Genomic DNA, 11,588 nt, shown 5'->3' on the forward strand with positions numbered 1-11,588 from the left:
GGTACCATTTTACACTCCCACCAACAACGTATAAGATTTTGCTTCATATCCTTGCCACCAGCATATATATATATATATATATATATATATATATATATATATATTTTTTTTTTTTTTTTTTTTTTCCTTTTAATTTTGGCCACTCTGGCTTTATGTAGAGATGTGTCATTGTGAGTTTATTTTTCATTTTGCTGATGTGCTTAATGATTAACAGTATGTCTTCTTTTGGGGTACTTGCTGGCTCAGTTAATAGAGAATGTGACTTTTGATCTCAGGGTTGTGAGTTCCAGTCCCATGTTGGGGGTAGAGATTACTTTAAAAAAAGAAAATCTTTTCAAAAAAATAGTATGTCTTCTTTTGTGAAATATACATTCAATTTTGTTTCCATTTGTGATGAGTTACTTGTTTTTAAAAAAATATTTTGTTGTAGACCTTCTTTATATATCTATTTTACCTTTTTAAAAATGTTTGTTTATTTGTTTTGAGAGAGATGGAGAAAGATCGTGAGCATGAGTGGGAGAAGGGCTGAGAGACAGGGAGAAAGAAAATCCCAAGGAGGCTCCACACTGTCAGCACAGAGCTTGACATTGGGTTCGATCTCACAAACTGTGAAATCATGACCTGAGCCAAAATCGAGAGTTAAATGCTTAACAGACTGAGCCACCCAAGTGCCCCTATATATCTATTTATTTATTGAAGATCAGGAGTTTTTCATTCTGATCAAATCTAATTTTTCTCTTTAGTTTTATTAAAGTAGTTGAGTAGTTTTTTTTAGTTTCTAGTTTGTTTAGTTTCTTTTGTTCCTCTAAGACTTTATAGCTCCAAAGAATCTTCTCTAATATTTTCTTTAAAAAGCTTTACAATTTTAGCTTTTACATTTAGTTCTATAATCTATCTCAAATTAATTTTGTGTATGGTATCAGGAAATTTTACATTATTAAAATTTTTTTCTGCCCCAATCTCTCTTTTTTCCACATCTGTGTCTCCATGAAAGATTTTTGAAATTTATTCCTCAGATTCTTAAGATTCTAGTTGTATTTTCAGTTTATCCCCTTAGTATTGCAGAATAGATCATTCTTATTGAGATACATTTAAGTTCACTGACTTTTGAAATTTTGGTGTGGGGGGGATCATCTCTATTGTACTTTTACTCTATCCAATATTTTTTTAAAAACGCATACATTGTATTTTATAGTTCTGGTATTTCTACTTGTTCCCTTTAAATTGTTATCTCTGCTGAATTTCCTATCTTTTCAGTATGACATATTTTCTTTATGTAGTCAAACATAGTTAAAAATAGGTATGTTAGTGTCCTGGTCTGCTAATGGCAGCATCTGGGTCACCTACAGTTTATTTCCTGTTACTATCTTTTCTACTGGGAATTTTTCACATTTTTTTTCATTATTAATTATGTTGAGTAGTTTGGTTTACATCGTAGATAATATGAATGACAGATTTTGGATTTTGGTATATTCTTCCAAAGAATTTTGCTATATATGATGTTTTCATATCCAAATACTGGACTTGTCTCTCTGTTTTAAAACATATTTTTAAATTTTAATTGAAGTATAGTTAGCTTACAATATTATGTTTCAGATGTGCAACATAGTGATTTGGCAATTATATACATTATAAAATGTTCGCCACAAGTGTAGTTACCATTTTTGCCATACAAAGTTATTACAATATTACCTACATCCCCTATGCTGCACTTTACATCTCTGTGAGTTATTTGTTTTATAACTGAGAGTTTGTCCCTCTTCATCCTTTTCACCTATTTGGCTCATCATCCCACCCTCCTTCCCTCTGTCAATACCAGGTTGTTCTCTGTATTTATGATTTTATTTCTGTTTTTTTAAACAGAATATATATATATATATATATATATATTATATATATATAGAATATATATAATGTAATGTGTATAAATGTGTGTATACACATTCCATTATATACATTATATATATAAATATATATATAAATATATATATATATTTATATATATAATCTTCTTTATCCATTCATCTATCAATAGATTTCTTCCATACTCTGGATATTATAAATAATGCTGCAATAACATAGGGGTGCACATATCTTTTAAAATTAGCATTTTTTTTCTTGGGATAAACATCCAGAAGTGGAATTACTAAATCATATGGTATCTCTATTTTTAATATGTTGAGGAACCTCCACAGTGTTTCCCACAGTGGCTGTACCAATTTACATTCCTACCAACAGTGCATGACTGTTCCTTTTTCTCCACATCTTTGCCAACACTTATATCTTGTCTTTTTTTTTCTTCTTCTTCAGAATATAAGACTTTATTAACTTCTTCAATGTAAGGTATGTTGCAGACTTTGAGTATGGAATTCTCTCTTGTCCAGCAAGACAACGGATGCGGAATTAAATATGAGAGGCTAATGTCTGGGAGGAGACAAGAACCCCGAGTATGGGTCCTTGCTCCCTATTTATTAGGATCAGAAGGCTTACAAATGTGATGGATGTTCAGAAAGAGAATAAAACAATGATCATTAACTCCAGTGTGTGAGAGAAAGGGGGTTTTGAAGATATGTGGTGTTAGGGGTTTGGGTCAATACAAAACAAAACCCTCTTGTTGAGCAGGTGGCTGTTTATGGCAGGCACCAGGCATCCTGTCTGTTTATCTTAACTTGCCTAGGGGGTAAGATAGATAGAGCATGCTACCTCAGGGTCAACAAGGCACTTTTCTTTTGCTAATTAGCTCCAGGCAATTTCACCTGTCTGCTGTGGTCTATTGCCCTGTTTATCACTTCTCAGATGCTTTCATCCTGTGGAAGCAGCTTTCTGCTTTTGTTCTATGCTGGGGGCACTTTTTCTCTGTCTATTCTTGGATGCTTTCATCCTAAACTGTGTTAAGCCATTGGTGCAGGCTCAGGGAATTCCTAACCTTACTCCCCAATAAGGTAGAACTACACTGCAATCTAGATCAGTTCCTTTTGCAAGATTACAAATCTCAAGAATCTTCCATTCTACTTCCTTGGACTTTTCTCTATTTTTCAAAATGCATAATGAATTAAGTAGGGTTATGTGTGGCTAATACAGAGTGACTTAAAGAAGAGAAAAGTTACTTCTATCTCACATAAAAGGCCAGAAGTAGGTAGTTGCAGTGCCTTATCTACCTGAACAGCAGCAGTAGTCACAGGTTTGTAATTGTATTCACACTTACAGTACCCAATAGGCTTCATGGGACTGAACCCGGCACCAGGCTCACTTAATTTCATAGGAACCAGCACAGCAGCTTGAGGCTTGTTGCAATAGGAGGCTCTACTCTGGCACCCAATTGTCAGTTCAGGTGTAAGGGAACAAGATGATTTGGGTGGGTGCACAAGCCACACTGGTTTAGAAACTTCAGTCTCCTCAAGAACCAATATTTCTTGTAACATCCATGAGTGTAGTTTCCAGGGATTTTTGTAATAAGAAACACAGCACTTAAAGAAGCCCAAAGTCCATATTTTCCAATGGGCAGAGTTGTCATAGCCTTCTCGGTCTAGATACAGTTTACCAATAAGGGGTATTTTTAATTATAAAGACTATTGCCTGACATCGCAGTTGACATTCTATTGTTATTTTATCTAGTAGATTTCCAGAGAAAACAATGCCAAAAGGTAACCTTGAAGTCATTTTACCAGGAAGAAAAAGATTATTATTAATCTATTAAAGGTTATTATTAACCTTCTTTATTCTTGTCAGTACAGAGCACTATCATATCAAGATCCATTATTCTTATTAATTGCTATTATTATTATTGTTATTATTATTTTTAATTTCAGAGATACAGAGTGAGGTCAGGGGCAAAAGGAGAGAGAGAGAATAGTGCAGAGTCTGACGTGAGTCTCAATACCATGACCCTGGGATCATGACCTGACCTGAAATCAAAATTGGACCCTGAATTGACTGAGCCATCCAAGTACTACAGGGTCCAATATTCTATCTATTGCTCTGCCATTCATAGCTTCTATTTCCAAGGTTACTTTATAGTCCAAAAAGCCTCCTGAATATCTAGCCACCACGTTCATGTTTCAGCAAGAAGAAAGAGAAGATGAACTGGCCCATTTCCCTTCATGCCTTAAAGTGTAAGGCAGCTTTCCAGAAGCATTTATCACTCAATACTTATAATTCCATGTCACTGGCCAGAACTTAGCCATGTGACCACATATACACATCGCTAACCAGAATAATTCTGGGATTTTGTTACAAACCCAAAAAAGAAAGAACAGATATTGAATGAGGTAATTAGCAAGTTGGGTCAGAGATAGGATGATGGAAGAAACAGGAGACAGTCAAAGACTGAGAGAGACTTGACCATTAGTGGTTTTGAAGAGAGCCAAGGAATGTAGGCAGGCTCTAGAAGCTGGACACTGTTCTCAGATGACAGCAAGAAAATGGGACCTTGATTCTTCAATTGAAAAGAATTGAAATCTGCCAGCAACTGAATGAACAAGGAAATATAATCCCCCACTCCCAACCTCCAGAAAAGAATGAAGTCCTGTCAACACTTTAATTTTGGCCCAGCCCATGTCAGATGGCTGATTTACAAAGCTGAAAGATAATACACTTCTGTCATTTTAAGCCACTAAGTTCATGGTGATTTGTGATGGCTGAAAAACAAAAACAAAAACAAAAACAAAAACAAAAACAAAAACAAAAAAACTTTTACACTTACCTTAATAAAACTTCCAATCTAAAGGACTTATCAGTGATGGGTCCCTATAGTCATTTATACCAAATTTTAAACTTTCAACTCATATCTCATCCTTAATGATTCTGGTATATTAAACTTAGCTATATTGGAAATATGTGTATAGCCAACAAAACTAGTAAAATAGTAAAAAACTGAAAGTTACATGATAATTTTATATAAAAACTCCAAAAAGTTCATTAGTAGTTGTTATAAGAAACATTTCTTCTAGGAGTGATTTCTAAGGCAATAGAAGTGAGTTTTATGAGTTTATGAGTTTCCATAAAAACAGAACCTCTGTCTCAGAAGAAGGGATATCAATAAGAGGACCAGGCTTCTCTAGTTCCAAGTTCAGGGGTTTCCCCTGTTCATAACTCAGGTTTGAATTATCTTTCATTTAAAATTTTTTTTTCAACGTTTATTTATTTTTGGGACAGAGAGAGACAGAGCATGAACGGGGGAGGTGCAGAGAGAGAGGGAGACACAGAATCGGAAGCAGGCTCCAGGCTCTGAGCCATCAGCCCAGAGCCCGACGCGGGGCTCGAACTCACGGACCGCGAGATCGTGACCTGGCTGAAGTCGGACGCTTAACCGACTGCGCCACCCAGGCGCCCCTGAATTATCTTTCATTTTAATCTCTTCCTCTTCCACTTCCAAAGGTTTGTCTGAGGCTGAAGTCTCATTATCTTCATTTTCATGCAGAAAGCTAAAATCATGTTGGGTCTATAGAAGAAATCGTTGTCCTTGATTTGTAGCCATTCCACATCACCCGTTTTCTTCTCCTTCCCTCTTTTCTGTCAGAAGAGTCCTTGTCATGCTGAGTTTCTTCATTGTATGGCATTTTATCTTAGCACTGTTTGTTTTTTATTGCCCTCTGTATCATCATATTCAACATTTTCTTCAGATACAGCCCAGGTCCCAAGAGTGTCTTCATACTCTCCATACTATTCTTCATAGCTGTCCACTTGAAGAATGGGCCTCTCAGTGTCAATTCCTAGAACTTTGCATTTATTTTCACATTTTGATAGAAAGTCTGAATCAATAATTCCAGACAATTCCACCAAAACTAAGTGCTCTACCTCTTCTTCTTCCTCTTCCTTCTCCTCCCAGCTCCTCTCATCAGTGGCCACCCTAATCCTGCACCTCTTTGGGACCTCTGAATCAGTGGCCATGCTCTCCAGGGCTACCATCTTGAGTAGAGGCCTATCTTGTGTTTTTGATCCTAGCCATTATGACTGAGTCAGGTGATATCTCTTTGTGGTTTGGATTTGGATTTTCCCTGATGTTGAGCACATTTTCATGTACCTGTTGGTCATCTGTATGTCTTCTTTGGAAAAATGTCTGTTCAGGTCCTTTTTTCACTTTTTAGTTTGTGTGTGTGTGTGTGTGTGTGTGTGTGTGTGTATGTGTGTGTTTATGTGTGTTGAGTTGTGAGTTCTTTAAATATTTTCAATATTAACCTCTTATCTGATGTATCATTTGCAAATATCTTTTCCCATTCTGTTGGTTGCTTTTTCATTTTGATGATGGTTTCCTTCACCATGTAATAGTTTTCTAGCTTGATGTAGTCCCAATTCCTTATTTTTTGCTTTTGTTTCCTTTGCTTTGAGGAGACAGATCCAGAAAAATATTGCCAATACCAGTGTTTAAGAGTTTATTGTCTATATTTTCTGTGAGGAGTTTTATGGTTTCAGGTCTTACATTTAGGTCTTTAAGTAACTTTGTATTTATTTTTGTATATGGTGTAAGAAAGTGGCCCCAGTGTCATTTTTTAGCATGTAGCTGTCCAGTTTTGCCAACACCATTTATTGAAGAGATGGTATTTTTCCTTTTTTTAAAAATATATATTTAAATGTTTATTTATTTATTTTGAGAGAGAGAGAGAGAGAGAGAGAGAGAAAGGCATAGAGAGGGGTGGGGGGGGGGATGGAGAGAGAGAATCCTAAGCAGTCTCTGTGCTGATGTAGGGCTTGATCTCACAAAATATGATATCATGACCTGAGCCAAAATCAAGAGTTGGATGCTTAACCTACTGAGCCACCCAGATGCCCTGGTCTTGTTCCTATTGTGTATTCTTGCCTCGTTAGTCATGTATTAATTGATCATGTAAGTGTGGGCTTATTTCTGTGGTCTTTATTCTGTTCCATTGATCTGTATGTCTGTTTTTAGGCCAGTACCATATTGTTTTACTATGTGCTTTCTAGTACAGTTTGAAATCAGAGGACTTGATATCTCCAGCTTTGTTCTTTTTCTCAACGTTGCTTTGGTTATTTGGGATCTTTTGCGGTTCCATAGAAATTTTTGGAGTATATGTTCTGTTCTGTGAAAAATGCCATTGGTATTTTAATAAGGATTTCACTGAATATATAAGTTGCTTTGGATAGTATGGACATTTTAAGAGTATTAATTCTTCCAATCTGTGAGAACAGAATATCTTTCCATTCATTTGTGTTGTCTTCAATTTCTTTCATCAATATCTTATAGTTTCCAGAGTAAAGGTCTTTAAGTTCCTTGGTTAAATTTATTCCTTTTCCCACTTTAGGGGTGCCTGGGTGGCTCAGTCAGTTAAACGTCCGACTTCAGCTCAGGTCATGATCTCACTGTTCATGGGTTCAAGCCCCACATGGGGCTCTGTGCTGACAGCTCAGAGCCTGGAGTCTGCTTCAGATTCTGTGTTTCCTTCTCTCTATACCCTTCCTCCACTCATGCTCTGTCTCTCTCTGTCTTTCAGAAATAAATAAACATTATAAAAATTAAAAAAAAATTGTTTCTAGGTATTTTATTCCTTTTGATCCAACTGTAAATAGAATTGTTTTTATTAATTTCTCTTTCTTATAGTTCATTATTAGTGTATAGAAACACAACTGATTTCTGCATCTCAGCTTTGTATCCTGAAACTTTACTGTATTTATTTATTCAAATAACTCCTTAGTGGAGTCTTGATGGTTTTCAATATGTAGTATCATATCATCTGCAAATAGTGACAGTTTTACTTCTTTCTTAACAATTTGAATGTCTTTTGTTTTATTTATTTATTTATTGATTTATTTATTTACTCATAGTCTTATTGCTGTGGCTAGGACTTCCAGTACTATGTTGAAAAAAGGTGCTAAGAGTGGACATCTTTCTTTGTTCTTGATCTTGGAAAACTTTTCACCATTAGGTATGATGTCAGCTGTGTGTTTGTTTTATATAGTCTTTATTATGTTGAAGTAAGTTTTCTATAAACTCAAAGTGGAACTTCTTTCAAAATTGGAGTCAGTCCTCTCATTGCTTCTGTCTTATCAATTAAGTTTATGTAATATTCTAAATCCTTTGTTGTCATTTCAACAATCTTCACAGCATCTTCAAGAGTAAATTCCATCTCAAGAAACCACCTTCTTTGCACATCCATAAGAAGCAGTTCCTCATCTGTTCAAGTTTTATCATGAGATTGCACCAAATCAGTCATATATTCAGGCCCCACTTCTAATTGTAGTTCTCTTGCTATTTCCACCATCTCTGAGTTATTTCCTCCACTGAAGTCTTGAACCCTAACAACAGTTATCCATGGGGACTAGAATCAGATTCTTGCAAACTTTTGTTATTGTTGATATTTTGACCTCTTCCCATGAATCACAAATGTTCTAAATGGCAGCTAGAATGGTGAATCCTTTCTGAAAGGTTTTCAATGGACTTTTCCTGGGTCTATCAGAGGAATCACCATCTATGGCAGCTGTATATAGACTTATAAAATATATTTCTTAAATAATAAGACTTGAAAGTCAAAATGGCTCTTTGATCCATGAACTATAGAATGGATGTTGTGTTAGCAGGCATGAAAACAACATTCATCTTGCTGTACATCTCGATCAGAGCTGTTGGGTGACCAGATGCATTGTCAATGACCAGAAACATTTTAAAAGGAATTTTTTCCCCCTAAGTAGTAGGTCTCAACAGTGAGCTTAAAATATTTGGTAAACCATGTTGCAAACATATGTGCTGTCATACAGCCTTTGTTTTTCCATTTACAGAGCACAGGCAGAGTAGATTTAGCATACTTCTTAAAGGCCCTAGGATTTTTGTAATGGTACATGAGCCCTTGCTTCAACTTAAGTCACCAGCTGCATTAGCCTCTAACATAAGTCAGCCTGTCCTTTGAAGCTTTGAAACCAGGCATTGACTTCTTCTCTCTAGCTTGACTTCTCTCTAGCTATAAAAGTCCTAGTCCATCTTCTTCCAATAGAAGGCTGTTTCATCTACATTAAAACTATATTGTTTAGTGTAACCACCTTTGTTCATTACCTTAGCTAAATATTCTGGATAACTTGCTCTAGTTTCTACATCAGCACTTGCTGCTTCGCCTTGTACTTTTCTGTTATGGAGGAAGCTTCTTTCCTTAAATCTTATGAACAAACCTTTGCTAGCTTCAAACTTTACTTCTTCAGCTTCCTCACTTCTCTCAGCCTTCAAAGAATTGAGTTGGGGTCTTGCTCTGGATTAGGCTGTGGCTTAAGGGAATGTTTTGGCTGTTTGATTTTGTATCCAGACCACTAACACTGTCTCCATATCAGCAATAAGGCTGCTTCACATTCCTATCATCAACTGCACTTATCCAGTGTTCATTAGACACACTTTTAATTTTCTTCAAGAACTTTCCCTTTGCATTTACAGCTTGGCTATTTGGTGCCAGAGGCCTAGCTTTCAGCTTATCTCTGCTTTTGAATAGTCTTCCTCACTGAGCTTAATCGTTTCTAGTTTTGGATTTAAAGTGAGAGTTGTGTGACTCTTCCTTTCACTTGAACACTTGGAGGCAGTTGTAAAATTATTAATTGGTCTAATGTCAATATTGTTTTGTCTCAGGGAATAGGGAGGCCTGAGGAGAGGGAGAGATGACCAGTCAGTGAAGCAGTCATAACACACATAACATTTATTGATTAAGCTCACTGCCTTATATAAGTACACTTCATGGCACCCCAAAACAATTACAATAGTAACTTTAAGCTCACTGATCACAGATCACCATAATAAATATAATCATAATGAAGAAGCTTGAAGTATTACAATAATTACCAAAATGTGACACAAAGATATTAAGGGAGCAAATGTTGTTGGAAAACTGGTACTGATAGACTTACTGAGCACAAGGGTGGCACAAGCCTTGATTTGTAAGACATATAATATCTGCAAAGCTCAATAAAGCAAAGTATAAGAAAATAAAGGATGCTGTACATGAACCTATACATGTGATAACATGGCATATGCATGAATACACATATTCACAAATAAGTACAAGTGAAAATGGGAAAATCTGAATAAGGTTAATAGATGGTGTCAATGTCAATATCATTGCTGTGATATTGTAGTACTGTAGTATATGTACTATAGTTTTGTAAGATATCATTGGGGTAAATGAAAAAATGTTACATATCAGTAATATTTCTTATAACTACATATGAATGTATAGTTGTCTCAATAAAAATTTCACTTAAAAAATTTATCCTGTTTGTGTGTGTTGCAGGGGTGGGGAGAAAAAACACTCCAGATAGTAAAAACATTTGTAAATCATACATCTGATGAAAGACTTGTGTCCAGAATATAAAGAATTGTTACATATTAGAGGTCCCAAGAGAGAAAGAGAACAAAAAGGACATATTTTATATAATTATATATAATATATAATATGTATAAAATTATATAAAATATATATAACAGAGCCAAAATTATATATATGTGTGTGTGTATGTGTATATATATATATATAATAGATTTATAATATATTATAAATATATGATAGATGTATATCCCAGCTTGCAGTCATGCAGAAAACAAAGCCAATCTTCCTCTGTCTTTTTCTCTGTTTAGGTCCTCACTGAATTGGATGATGCCTACCCATTGGGGGAGGGCCATCTGGTATATACTTAGTTCACCAGTTCAAAAGCTAATATCTTTGGAAACACCCTCACGAACATCCCTAGAAATATCTGGGCATTCTGTGGGTCAGTCAAACTGACACATATAATTAACCATTACACAACTCAATACTAAAAAAGGCAAATAACTCAATTTTGTAAATGGGCAAAGTATCCAAGGAGACATTTCCCAAAGAAGAATGACTAATGAGCATATGGAAAGATGCTCTACATAATTTGTCATTAGAGGAATGCATATTAAATGGAAGTCAAAACCTCAATGAGATACATACTTACTAGCATGGCAGCAATAAAAAAGATAACAGCAAGTGCTGAGAAGCAAGTGTAGAAACTGGTATCTCACACATTAGTGGCAGAAACAAAATGATACAACCACTTTAGAAAATAATTTGACAAGTTTTGAAAGCTTTAAATAATAAACATAATATACAATGCAGCAACTTCAGACAACTTAAAACAGGAATTCACACAAAAGTTTATATGTAAATATAAAGATTTATATGTAAATGTTCATATTAGCATTATTCATATTAGTCTAAAAGTAGGTACTCCAAATATCCATAAACTGGTGAATGAATAAACAATACATGGTATAACAATACAATGGAATATACTACTTAATAATAAAAGGAATGAAGTACTCATACAACCTAATACATGTATGAATCTCAAAAACATAGTAAGTGAAAGAATGCCAGGCTCAAAAGACTGTATATTTGTGATTCTATGCAATGATAAGTCTTGAGTGGCAGAAAGGAAATCATTATTTGCCTGTGGCTGGTGAGCAGAGAGGGAATTAATTGCATACTGGCGTGAGGAAACTTTTTTGGGCTAAAGAAAATATTCTAAAACTCAAATGCAGTATTGTCACACAACTCTGTATATTTACCAAAAATTCACTGAATTACACTTAAAATAGGGATTTCTCTTAAACACGGAGAACAAACAGGTGGTTGCCA

The 11,588-nt window shown here is 35.2% G+C and overlaps 1 pseudogene; it reads right to left on the minus strand.

Moving 5' to 3' along the window:
* Positions 1 to 4,917: 4,917 nt before the first annotated feature.
* Positions 4,918 to 5,907, minus strand: LOC123581344 (annotated as a pseudogene).
* Between the last annotated feature and the right edge of the window lie 5,681 nt (positions 5,908 to 11,588).

This window comes from Leopardus geoffroyi, chromosome A3, assembly GCF_018350155.1.
Source record: "Leopardus geoffroyi isolate Oge1 chromosome A3, O.geoffroyi_Oge1_pat1.0, whole genome shotgun sequence".
Lineage (NCBI taxonomy): Eukaryota > Metazoa > Chordata > Mammalia > Carnivora > Felidae > Leopardus > Leopardus geoffroyi.